At 38.9% G+C, this 14222-nt stretch overlaps 1 pseudogene; it reads left to right on the top strand.

The window, feature by feature from the left end:
• The first annotated feature begins 5896 nt into the window (after window positions 1–5896).
• LOC137286854 (FMRFamide peptide receptor frpr-18-like) lies at window positions 5897–12756 on the top strand (annotated as a pseudogene).
• Window positions 12757–14222: the final 1466 nt, after the last annotated feature.

The raw sequence follows: 14222 nt of genomic DNA, 5'->3' as shown, positions 1-14222 counted from the left end.
GTAGCAATGCCGTTCAGGTTTGCAACTTGTATGCCGGATTCTGTGCAAAATAAGTTACTCATTGCAAGTGCCGTATTTTCAGTATTTTTCAACGTGCCTTTCATAGTAGTGCAGTCTGCACGAAAAAGATTTTCACACACTTGGATTACAGATTTCTGCTTCTACTTCCAACAGATATTTTGCCGGTTTCTTCCGATACTCGTCATTTTAAGTTGCAACGTCATCCTAGTTATTTCAAGATGCAGAATGAAATCAGTACATGGACAGGACAACCAAAGTAGCTCACCCAATGGACCACACAGCAGGAGTTCATTTCAGCTGACGTGTCTCATCCTTGGAATCACCACAATGTTCATTTTCGCACACGGTGCCCATGGTATTTTTGCTGTCTGTATTTGGACAGATCTCGAAACTCTAATTTCTCCACATCTTATACTTTTTGCCAATTTAATCATCATTGCTAACAGTGCTACCACCGTCATATTTTATTATTTTGTCGGAAGTGAATTCAGAACAACCCTCCTATCTCTATGCAAGAAGAAAACTTCCACAAGAAGAAACAGATCTATGCCTGTGTCAACAGTGTAGCATTTTGACTACATGTATTTGTCTCAACCAGTTTGATTGACAGTTTGATTCACTGTTTGACTACCAGTTTGAGATACATTTGCTACCCGATGACAACCAGAAGACTCTGTTTGTGGACAGTCTTTTATAGGTTCCAGCTGACATTTACCAGTTATTAAAAAATAAGGGATTATCCTACTGTGTGCTGTGTGTGAAAGTGATAATCATCGGTGGAGGCTGATTGATTCGTGGCGTCGAGTTCAGAGAAAATCTGGTGAGTTATTTCTATATGTTTCTGCCACCATGAAAATCACGATTATTATGTTTGCTTAGCAACGATGATGATGATTTTACAGGCGCTTTTAGACATAATGCGTACAAGTCCATTTGAGTCAAAATCTCTCTAAGTCAAAACCAAATAATCGTAAATAGGAAAGACACACCGACTCTGCAGAATTTTGTTATAATTTGTGTCAACAAAATATAAAAGTTCTGTAACAAACCATCATTTGTTTTTTTCCTTTGAACTTTGATATTGGTGTGTACCTGATACAGAAATGCATAGTTACTAATTCCATGTTATTGCTTTGATATCTCAGTAACTGCTCTGATAAACGGACAGACAGATTAGAGAGAAATTCACTGGGGTAATTTTACAGATCAGATCAATCAAGTTCATTTCATAATTGATGCCACATGGCCCACACTACAGTTGTAAGATAAGGATATCTAGGTCTGATATCACAAGCGTCACATCTCCGTAACATCTCTGATTACTCGTCTTCTGATGACTCTTGTGTGTATTTTGTGCAGTGTGCGCTTGTAGCTTTGCTATGGCGATGCCTATGTTTCTTTTTTATTGTTATTATTTCTGGTAGGTTCTATATTTATTTTATGGCTTTTGGGGGTGGAAATTGTGGAAATTGGTTTGACTTTTATTTTGCTACTGCTGTGCCTGATTTAGTTTGCTTCTTACACGGTTTTCAATATTTAGTGCAGGAAAAGGGCCTTCAGCATGACTGTTCTCACGAATACACTGGTCCGTCGAATATATGCAATATAGAAATGGTGAAATAATCTGCCATTATATCTGATGTGATTGCCATCGTGTATGTGTCTCAAATGTTATTATTACAACGTATGTGTTTGTTAACGCCGGTCATACGTCTGCCGAAACATGTGGCAATAAAATTGCCAGATTTTGACCCGTTACCCTTAATCCTTTTGCTTATGTTCGACATGTTAGACGTTGGAGTTTGGAAATATAGTTTCGATACACATTTCCTCCATTAGTTTGTTTTCCCCGCCACTTATCATTTTGACTTTATTGAAGTTATGCATGGTAGGGTGTTGGCAGAAGCATTTTTCGGCTTTCTTCCTATTTTTCGTTCCCTCATAGTCTCATCAGATGATCTGCCGCTGTCGGTGACTGGTTGTTTTGAACCAGGGATCTGGAAAGTCATGTCATAAAGGTTTATGGTTCTGCATCCTATTTCGCCACCCACCACGGAGTGTTAACAGACACGATCTTATACTGCAGCTGATCTCCATGCTGTAAGATCGACGTTAAAGGGTGTTATATCTAAGTAAGACTGACAAGAGAAGCTGTCCACCACATCAAATGTCAAGATCGTTCACCCGTGACAATCAAAACGAAGGTCAGAATCACCAGATTGGTCTGTGAGCCCATGTCTTCTGTGGATAGGGGTTTAAACGCATTGGCAATTTGACATCAAATCCCATTCTGAACATGTTAGGGTCAAAGTGGTGTGTAACACTGTTGCCTCTCTCAGCATCTGCAACCACCAGATTCCCTTCCACTGCCGACGGAAGAACACAACCCACAGCTTGCAGGCTTCCCCAGTTAGTCTCCTCTTACGACCACCAGTTGGATGTTGAGGACCAACTCTACACAGGGTCTGTACGGGGAAAGAGACATTAAGGTTATCTAGCACCCTCTCAAGCTTGGAAGCTATCCTGAGGCATTGAATGTTGAAATCTTAATTCAACAACTTGTGAACGATAGTAGTGGGAGGTATTCAACACAATCAACACAATCATGGGTAAATAGCATATGCACCCAAAACGGACATATTTTAAAAACCTTCTGAGCAAGAAGGTTTCATTTGAATATCGAGAATTCATTTGTTATCTCCGCCAAAGATTATACTCTCCACAAAGAGCCACGATGTCCACACGAACTAGTCACTGAAATACATCGTTGGTATTCCCCCAAATATCTGATGAATCAAGCATAAATGCAATATCTTGGTGTTATGAAATACATACACCAGTACAATAACGGCACATAATGACATCAGCAGTTAAAAAAGTGTCACACGGGCAATGTTTCATTCAGAGAATGGTTCACATACATGTTGATGTCAGCAGTGATAATGCCTCCTTTAAGATGACTCAGATAGGTGAATCTGTGAACCAAGTAACTTCAATGCTATGATATTGCTATTTACGTAATGTTGAAAAAGAGGATGGACATTGTGGATGGGTCGTAATGTTTTAGAAGTATTCAAGCAATATCACGGCGGGGGACACCAGAAATGGGCCTCACACACTGCACCCATGTGGGGAATCAAACCTGGGTCTTCCGCGTGACGTGCAAGAGCCTCAGGGCTATCGCGCCATCCTCAAATGAAAGAATGAATACATTTGTACAAAAAGGTACATAATGACATCAGGGGCTAAAATAGCGTGCGGACACACTGTGGTAATTATGTCATGTCTCCTCTTGCGCGAACACTCACAGATTGATACACACACATGTTGCTGTCAAGAGTGATTATGAATAACGAATCTTGGTAAAGATCTACAGACGCATAGGTGCTATATATGTATGTATAGGCAGTTTCTGTATTTGTAGATATGACATTTACCTGATTGTGCGATGATTCTTAACGAATAAAGAGCAACTACACCTGATCCTGCTCTAGTTTATGATTATGACATTATACCCCTGACGTTCTGGGTTGAGATATTGATCTTCAGTAACCTATGCATGCTTTAAGAGGCAACCACTGGAATCGGGTGGTCAGACTCGCTGAATTGGCTGACACACGTCATCGGTTCCCAAGGCAACGCAAACCATCATCATCAGGTTAGGATACCTCTCCCTGGTTAATGCATGATTATTATTATAGGATATTTGCATAGTGCACATATTCACGCAGCTAGTGCTTGCTCAAGGCACTGGTATTTTCCCCTCGATCTTTGGATCAACGGCATATCGCTTATCAATCTCAACTCCCCCGGGGGTATACAACTCTTGCTGACTCTAGGCACACTGAGGTTATAGTGGATTTCTCATCCTAACGAGGTACCCATTCATAGCTGGGTGGACTGAGACATATAGTCACAGTACTTTGTCCAAGTTCAAGTTGCCGTATCCGCAACTAGGTGTTTGCACGTATTCATATGGCCACCATCTGGTCATATACCAAAGGATTCCTGGGTTCTTTTAAGTGCACAGCGTGGTATACTTTACACAAGGGTTGTGACATCACGGAAAGAGTCTGCACACAAAGTTGACTCAAAGGTTTTGTTTACACCCGGTCACAGGTTGGCTCGATCCCGATACCTCAGCTCTCTGGATCACTAGCCTGGCGCTTTAACCAGCTCGCCCACCACACCCCGTGAAGCTACTGCCTCGAACAGGTTGGACAAGAGAAAGGCCGAAAAGCAGGAGACCTCGGGAAACCACGTCAGGGGTACTTCATCTCCGGAATCCCTTCATCACACTGACGTTAACGATTAGAACACCACTGGGACACGTGATGAGTCAAAAAACATACGCATCAAATAACAGCCACGTTGCCCGTACCACAGAGCATTCATGACACTTCAAAAGGCAGCCAACCAACAGACTGTGTGAACCAGACCACTTCGTTGGTGGCAGCTGTGAACCTTGGCATATGTCACGTTATGCAACTAGAACAGATTTTGCATCTTCAGGAACGATGGTCGGCAGGTTGTGTACCAAAGAGTTGGTGAATGTTTGGCACAGAAGTGCACCCGTCAAGTCCGCCCATTCAGAGACGGTGGTTTAATGGTTTGGGGTGCTGAGCGAAAACGAGGCTCGTCGTTATTCATTATTCAATGAAACCTGAATGCACAGTGTTATCGAGGTGAAATTTTACCAGCTGTGGAGGCAGTCATCATCCAATAACAGCTTCGTGGAAAACATTTTATCTTGATCTGCATTCAGGTGGCCATGAACGGCATGTTCTCGGGATATGACAATGTCACCGAGATGAATGGCAACGCATCAGTTCTCTTCCCCTTCCCACCTCTTCATTCCCACCCCCTTCACCTCTCACCCCACCCCCCAAGCACACACCACACACACACACACACACACACACACACACACACACACACACACACACACACACACACTCTCACACACACACATTGAGATGTCCTGTTGTGATATGTTCTATACTTACTTCGTTAAATGTGTTTGAATGGATTTTGTAGGTTGACACCTCACGTCTTTCTAGGCGTGTCCTAATGATTGTAATGACCTCTCTGATTGATTGATTGAAACACATTTTATATGTATATGAACAATTCTCAAATGAAATAATATCTGACACCTGGTTAATCGTTTCATTTTTATATAATTTTCTTTCGTGGTGTCATTTCTTTTGGATATTAGTTTATGTTTTCTTTGAAAGCAAAATCATCACAAAGATTACATTAGACGAATCAGATAAGAGATTGTTATATTTCCTCGATACCACTGTTTCCCAATATGCCAATGAATATGTACTGTACGTCCTTTTGTCCTTGCAAAACATTTCAACCAACACAACATGAATTCATATTCCCAAAGGAAACAGCAGCCTGTAGTATACATACTACGAGACACTTCATAATGGACTGTCATTTTCAGTCATTTTCCCAAGGGAAATTACAGACTGTACTGCTTGACAAGTATTAGACGAGCCACGACCTGACCTCAATTTGCATATATATATCGCCCTCCAGAACATTTCATTTGAAACAAGAGGGAAACAGGCTGTCGCCTAAATATTGAAAAGTTTCCTGTCATGATGGTGTTTTGCTGAACTAAATCGCTCTACGAGACACGTGTTAAACAGTAGCGGTATTGATTTCACGCCACGGTCAGCATGTATTGCACGTACTTAATCGCCAATCTATCTGTAGCAACCAAGTGTATTCGTCCAGATTACTTGCCCCGCCTGCTTGTCACAAAAGCGTTCACTTCGCTGGCTCATTTAATACTTGTCAAGCAGTAGTCTACATACAACGATAGACTGCCCTGATTAGTTCGTTCAGCATTCACATCATCATGGATTCTCTGTATATTGTGGAGGTATTATGGTGGGCTCAAATCGTACTGTGTTTACTAGGTATTAATGGAAACGCGATTAGCATGTATGTTCTTTCAAAGATGAAATCCAAGTCCTTACGACTTTTGAAGTACCTCAATGTGGTGGATATTGTACTGTTATCGATTGTTTTTATTTGGATCACGATGCCTGCATTTATTGGCCTTACGTTGACAACATTCCAACTTATCCTAGAAATTGTGTTTCTGTGTATACTACTGGTTCAGACGTTTGAAGCCTACCTGACTGTCTTGATTGCCGCTGTGAGATGTGTGGCCGTGGCAATGCCGTTCAGATTTGCAACCTGTATGACGGATTCTGTGCAAAATAAGTTGCTCATATCAAGTGCAGTATTTTCAGTCATTTTCAACGTGCCACTCATAGTAGGACGTTACACATCCGCATACAAATGGATTTCAGGATTCTCTGCCTACTTCCAACAGATATTTTGTCGGTTTTTTCCTATATTCATCATTGTCGGCTGCAACGTCATCCTAGTTGTTTGAAGATGTAGAATGAAATCATTACCACGACAGGGCAACCAATGCCGTTCATCCGATAGATAACACAGCCAGAGTGCATACTAGGTTATTGGTTTCCATGTACGAAACAAATCGATTATTTATCGTACGTCCATGTCTTGCAAACGCAGCTAGTTAGTGAAATGATTCTATAATTGTAAAGAGCAGTGTGATCGTGTCCAGGTGTTCGTATGGGAACAATAATAGCATCACGCCCCGAGGAAAGCAATTGTCCATATGTCCAAATATCATCAAAAATATGTGATAAGTGCTTCAGCAGTTCATAGGGAATACATCTAGATCCTGAGAGACTTAGCATGAGTCTTGTTAAGCGCAGCATGATGCTCTTGTATGGAAAAGATTTCGTGGTAGTATTTCCTATTACCTAAATTAAAATTAATTTCTGAATTTTAATTGCTGTTTTTTCATAGTGTTGGAATTCAGGTACATACTTAGACAAGAAGTATGTTTGACCAACTTCGCTCAAAGTTTATTTGCAATATCTGATTTATTAGTCAATAATTCATTCCCTTCTTTCGCATGGTGAATGTTGGATTTAGACCCCTTACCTTTGATTTCCACACCTCTGATATCAACGTGCGCGAATTAAGTTTTGATACACAAGTGAGCTAAGGTTAGCGTTTATTTTTCTTGAAAGTACTCCGTGCTTTTAATGTTTAAAATTTTAAAATTGTGGACCATAGGGTGGCGACGAAAACAATGTTCAGCGTTCTTCCGTGCCTTGTGAGCCTGTTTGCTTTCATTGTTAAACCATGGTTGCTGTACATGAGGAATTGTAGGACTTTGGGACACACCTCAGCTATGTAATTAAATTCATCTGAAAAACACTTAATGGCATGAGGAATATCATTAACCAGTTCACGTTTGAGTTTATCACCATAGAGAGTTACATATAAACGCTAGTAAGCCTTTATAAAACTTCAGTCGAGATGCTGGAGGGACATCGGATGGATTCACTGGTTTTAGTAGAGTTGAGAAATGGTCACTTCCACCGAGGTCCTCGTGGACTGACCATTGAATTCATTCAATAGATTGGAGTAAATAGTTCATAAATCAAGAGCTGAATAATTTCCTGTCCCGTGGTGTAAATACGTGTCTGAACCGCCATTACAAATCAAAAATCATTGTTTGAAATAAAATCTTCCTGTATTTTAGATTTGGTGTTTGGATTAGTGCTACCCCAGAGTGGGTTGTGGGCTTTGAATTCACCCTTGCTTAAACAGGGCTTAGGTAGGTGACCATTGATAGCTTGAAGATCAGTCAGTTGAACAGCTGATGACGGCGGCATGTATAAGAAGCATAACCTGTAAAATTAACTTGTAACTTGTAACGCCTTCGGATTTGTTTTAAGATTAGTGGAACTGGGCTATGGATAACATATTGTGTTACCAAGATAGATGAGCCACCAGATGATCTATCACCAGGAGGAGAAAAATACCGGGCCTAGATTTGGAAGCTCTCTTAGCGCTAAGATAATCGTAAGTGCCATGCAGTAACATTAACTTACGAGTATCTTAACACTAGGACAACTTCGATAATCTAGGCCCTGATACTATTAAAAAGAGCTAGGTTAAATTATCTGTCTGTTTCAGATAATTAAGTTTCTTGAATGCAGAACGCTCACTGTTTAACATTTATGGACTAGTAATTGTAAATCGCTTAAATTAGTCCTAATTCCTCTACAGTTCTATTGAATAATGGGTGAGGATAATATTTCTGTGGAGGATGGACAGGTGATCTACCACTTATCTTCCCTGTGGGCGACAAGCTATTAGTTCTACCATGAGAATGGTACGACATATCCAATTCGTCAAGAGATCCAAACGAAGTTGGACCTGGTTATCCGACCCCCTTCATATTCTGTTGCTTTGATTCTCTTTGTTTTAATAGTTTGGTTTGGATTTGTTTTTCACAGTTAGTTTCACATTTATGTTTGATGATGAAGATGGTTGCTTTTAAATACAGATGTATCTTGACTTGACTGAATGATTGTTCTTGTGAAAGATTTCCATAAAGAAGCATGTGAAGCAAACTTTCCAGTTTTACTTAGTCAACACCGATTTCACTTAATCTTCTAACTTGTAAAACTATTTTGGCTGATATGCTATTGAATTTACATGGGAGTAAATAATGAAATTATATTTGCGATTAAAGATGGTTTATGTTTAGGAATATAAGAAGTAGTAACACTCCTTCAGAATCCACTGCGTTTACTTGGTGTTTTTGGAAATGTGAATAATATGTCCGTAAGACTGTTGAAGTACTTTCTGGGGCGAATATTGAACCGTTTACTGTAATTTGCATTTTCCTGACAATAGATGTCATCTCGTGAGAAGTATTCCAGTTTAGTCTTCATGTGGCTGTATTCGAAAACTGCTTCCCTTTTGTCCTTTTGTCTGTTTGTAGTTTACCTGTTTGAACCACACATGACTGACTTTCTTGAATGTATGCGACTTTCCATTCAAAAAAGACTCACTGCACCAGCAGTTTTCACCGCTTCTCCGCCTGCCTGCGATCACACCGCTGATACCCCTCTTACGCGAAACGTCCTCAAACGATTGAATTACGTATGTAAAAGTTTACATTTAGCTGACATTTTGCCGATTTCTTCTTGTACAAGCCATTGCTCATCGACGAACGAACGCTTTTACAGCAACCCCACCACCCCTTATATCTGATGGGATTTTATGTGCACCAAATATGATGATCGCACATTTGTTGCTTCATAAGGCCGATCAATACTCTTGAGAAAGTTTTAAATGATTGCATTGCCATTTGAGGATGAAGACTTATATGGACAACTTCTTTCTTGCAGTGGATGCAACGTTTCGGTGTAGTTTCTAACACCGTCAAGCAAAAGATGCATAACATATGTACAAAGAGAAATATATATGTGACAAGGATGTGAGTTTATGCAACAGAAGGGGTTGATATATAATGTGTTGACATGAAGCTTGTTGTGAAAAGAGATGACGAAGCCAGTGGGCAAGTTTGGTTATTAAGGACTAATACGATTAGGAAATGTGATTGAGGCGGTCTAAGAATGATCGATGTCAGTTCGTTTATTCAAGCTTTGAAACTTTCTCATTTAAGAAAATGTTACCAAAATCCCAACATTAAGAACCAAAGCCAGTTTCCCTTATCTGAAATCTCTTCATTGGGAGCGAATATCAATATCCGAAATAAGTGTAGAAACCCCTATGTTCTCCTGGTAACGTCTTATCTCAACCTCTTTGGATGAACCATTAGTTTAAAGATAAAACTTTCTTTATACAAAATTGGTATGACAAAGAGTTGCATTGTATTAGGGACATATGTAACACAAGAGGCCAAATGACATTTAATGAACTGAAATGCTTATATAATATCCGTGGAACTTTCTTAGATTATCAAAGACTGTTACGTAGCTTTCCCACTAAGTGGAAATAGTGCAACAACCAGCACACATGTATAATGAAATCAAACTTGACTATTCGAAACAGTTTACTTGACTCGCTTACGACTGAAAAGCGTTCCAGATATTTTTATAACAATATCATTGCCGCTAATACGTGACCCAAAGTGTGTGTGAAAATGGGCGGAAAACTTCAATTTCACTTCTCCAAATTGGAAAAATATATTTCTTCAGTACAAACGCTGTACAAAAGACGTAAAACTTTTGAAATTCCAGTTTTTAATTTCTGCATCGCATAGTTTACACCCAAAATGAAAGGCTATGAACATAGTAAACGATGATATATGCACATTTTGTGAAACAGACCGGGGAGACTTCGCTCATGCTTTCCTTCAATGTGACCATGTAAAGCAATTTGGGGGGAGTTTGGTGTTTTTATTGCATACCCACATTAATATGGATATATCTTTGGATTCCAGTGCAATTCTCTTTGGATATACACACACACACACACACACACACACACACACACACACACACACACACACACACACACACACACACACACACACACACACACACACACACACACACACACACACACACACATATATATATATACACACACACACACACATACATACATACATACATACATACATACATACATACATACATATATATATATATATATATACATATACATACATATATCGCATATATATATACATACATGCATTTCTTATATATATATATATACATATACATACATACATATATATATATATATATACATACATACATACATACATACATACATACATACATACATACATATATATATATATATATATATATATATATATATATATATATATATATATATATATATATCGCATATATATATACATACATGCATTTCTTATACTATATATATATATATATATATATAGCATAAGAAATGCATGTATGTTACAGCATGTCTAGATGTGCCTTTTGGAGATTTTGACCCAGATTTGATCTTTTTCGGTTGGAAATGTGACTTATGGCTGTGACTTTGATTAATGAAGAGGATGTCATATTGTCCGGGGCAGATCTTCCAAACTATACATGCCAGCCTCATTAAACTTCTCTTATTATTTCTGGTTAAAATGTTTCAGATTTAATTGCTAGTTTTAAATGCATATCTGTGATACAAAACTGGTTTTACTGGTCTTCATTAACAGGGTCTAAATTTTTAATTTTATTGATCTATGATCTGACGAAAAATATTAACTCACTCTTTAAAATCTTAAACTACTCTCTCACTGAAGAGGTACAACGTAAAAGGAGTCTTCAGTGTCATAACTAAAACAAGATTGGCGTTAGTCCAGTCGAATCTCTTCTTTCCTAATCAGCTTGCAGCTTCCATTTTTTACAGTAATGAAAAGAATCTAACATATTTTGCAAATCACGAGGGTCTGAGGATATAAGGACTGTATCAGCAGCATACAGCAATGCAAAAAGTGTATTGAGCGAACCTAAACGGTTGTTTAAAACCACAGCATGAGTCTGAGGCTAAAGCATCTTCAAGATCATTAAGGAATAACGAAAACAAAGCTATGGACAAGTTCTCTCCTTGGCGGACACCCTGTTTACACAAGAGGAAATTAGAATAATTTCCGCCGTTACAGACGCATGATTTAATATTTTGATACCTTGAAGCATTTCCCATATATCTCATTTTGCAGAAGTTTTTTTTTCCAGAGCCCTGATCTCCAGACGGTATCAGATGCTTTTATGAAAATCGATAAATGCGCAATATAATTTCTTTTTGCGACATTTAAATAGTTCTGAAATATGAAATAAACTGAAAATATGGTCTGTTGGTGAATATCCTTTTCTGAAACCAGCCTGGGCTTAGGAAAGAATTTCGATAGATTCGATGAATTTGTTTAATCGACTGTTTAAAACTGATGTAAAAAGTTTTCCAAAACAGCTTAATGGTGTTATTTGTCTATAATTTCCAAGGTTTTTAGGATCGCCTATTTTTATAAACTGTTTTGATGATACCAGTTAGCCACTTATCTGGGAAGATACCAGTGTCATGTAGAATGTTAAAAAGTTTAACATAAATATCTAGGAATATATCAATCGTAGAGATGTATTCATTTACAACATAATCAACTCCAGGGGCTTTATTTTTTTAAGGTTTTCAACACGTGATATTATTTCATCAGTAGTAATTTCAGAGTTATGTATAGTGGTATTCCTACTGTCGACATGGGGGAGGTCGTCATCATAGTGGCGGTGGCAATGCCTTTCAACTTTACAACGTGTAAGCGGGATTCTGTGCAAAATCAGTTACTCATTGCAAGTGCCGTGTCTTCAGTGCTTCAGTACCTGACATACTAGCGCAGCACTTAACGTCCCCGCACAATTGGATTTCAGATTTCTCCGTCTACTTCCAACAAATATTTTGCAAGTTCCTTCCGATACTCGTCAACATCATCCTGGTCGTTTCAAGATGTGGAATGAAAGACGAACGGAAAGACGGGGGGGGGGGGGGGGGGGGGGGGGGCACAGGACACCCATTGTAGTTCACCTAATGGGCGGCACTCCCGGAGTGCATTTCAGCTGACGTGCCTCGTCCTTGCAATCACTGCAATGTTTATTGTCACAAACGGTTCTTTTTGTGTTGTTTTTCTCTATCTTTTGATATCTCCTACAGTAAGTGAATTTGCTGTATACTTCGGTCTTTTCCATACTCTTTTCCATGTTGATGATCATTATTAATAGTGCTACCAACTTCATTTTCTATTGTTTGATCGGTAGTGAGTTTCGGACAGCCCCGGTATCTCTGTGCAAGAGAAGAAAGAAAACTGTGTCTGTGTCAACAGTGTAGCATATTTTGACTATTTGTTGCAACCAATAGATTTCCATTTGATTCACTGTTTGACTACCAGTTTGAGATCTGTTGGCTACCTTGTGACAACCAGAGGTTGTGAATAGTTTTCTACAAGCTTCAAATGGCTACAATACAGTGATCAAGAGAGAACCAGGATTATTGTTTCTGAGGAACATGGTTGATCAAGATCAAAGAAATATCTAAGTCAGTAAGTCATACTCTGGTGAGTTAATTCGAGTGTAAGTGATACGACATGTCCTATATTTTTGTCTGTGAGGAAATGTGTGTAGGAACTCAATTTGCAATAACTTAGTTTAAGGAATAAGGTAAATATTGAAAATACATGACTATAATACATGTAGATTTAATGTTTTGCAATGTGAGTTGATATCACGATAATACCTGCTTAGCGATAATGATGATGATGATTTTTACAAGCGCTTTTGGACTTAATACGCGGGGGCCTTTTGCCCAAGTTGAACTGTGTGCGGCCGGATTTAAACAAACACTGCCTATGGTTTTGACAGTTTGACGTTATTTAGTACAATTAAATGGGTTTTGTAGTTTTAGGGGTCTGTGTCCAGTGCACTTTTGCTGCAGTACTTTGTGTTGGTTGTGGTTCGTGAAGAGTAGTGTTATGTTTTCGGCTGTTTGTGTGTGTTTACAATGGGTGAATATGCGCTTTTTATTTGAGGTATCTGTGTAATTGTGAGAGAGTTAATATTTAGCGTCATATCGGCAATATTTCAGCCTTATCGTGACAAGAATAATTCCATTTATATCAATATGAAAGTCAATAAATTTAGAACGTAAACACCTGTCATCGAGGTACAGTAAAACACTAGAGTATCACAGAAATATATTTAAAACTAGTACGCATAAAATGAATACAAATATCCTTGGGGACTTACAATACTTCTGTTACATGTATTGACCATAGTACGAGGGGATGTCAATAAGTTTTGAGCCTTGAGCATTTTTCATACCCAGGTTTCACAGCCTATGGTATGACATTGAACCTTGGGGTGTAGCTGATGTGATATATAAGTTGTGGTATCCTACTCTCAGAAGTTATTGAACAGCTCACACTGACAGGCATTTCACACGGATCCATCGAGACAATTCTTCAAGAACATCTCGTCATGTCTATGTTGTGCGCAAGATGGGTGCCAAGAATGCTTACAGATGAAATGAAGCACACAAGGGTCATCATAGCAACTCCATGCTAACCAGATACAACAAGAATCCAGAAGATTTTCACTCTAGGTTAGTAACCTGTGATGACACCTGGATCTACCACTATGATCCTGAGACCAAACAAGAATACATGGAAAGGAAACATGTCCCTTCTCCCGGGACCAAAAAGTTCAAAACATCCAGATCAGTGCAGAAGGTAATGTCGACAGTCTTCTGGGATAGCAAAGGCGTCATCCACATAGATTACTTACCAAAAGGAAGAACAA

This window comes from Haliotis asinina, chromosome 6, assembly GCF_037392515.1.
Source record: "Haliotis asinina isolate JCU_RB_2024 chromosome 6, JCU_Hal_asi_v2, whole genome shotgun sequence".
Taxonomy (NCBI): Eukaryota; Metazoa; Mollusca; class Gastropoda; order Lepetellida; family Haliotidae; genus Haliotis; species Haliotis asinina.
The sequence above is the reverse complement of the archived record's forward strand: the minus strand, read 5'-3'. Positions and strand labels throughout refer to the sequence as shown.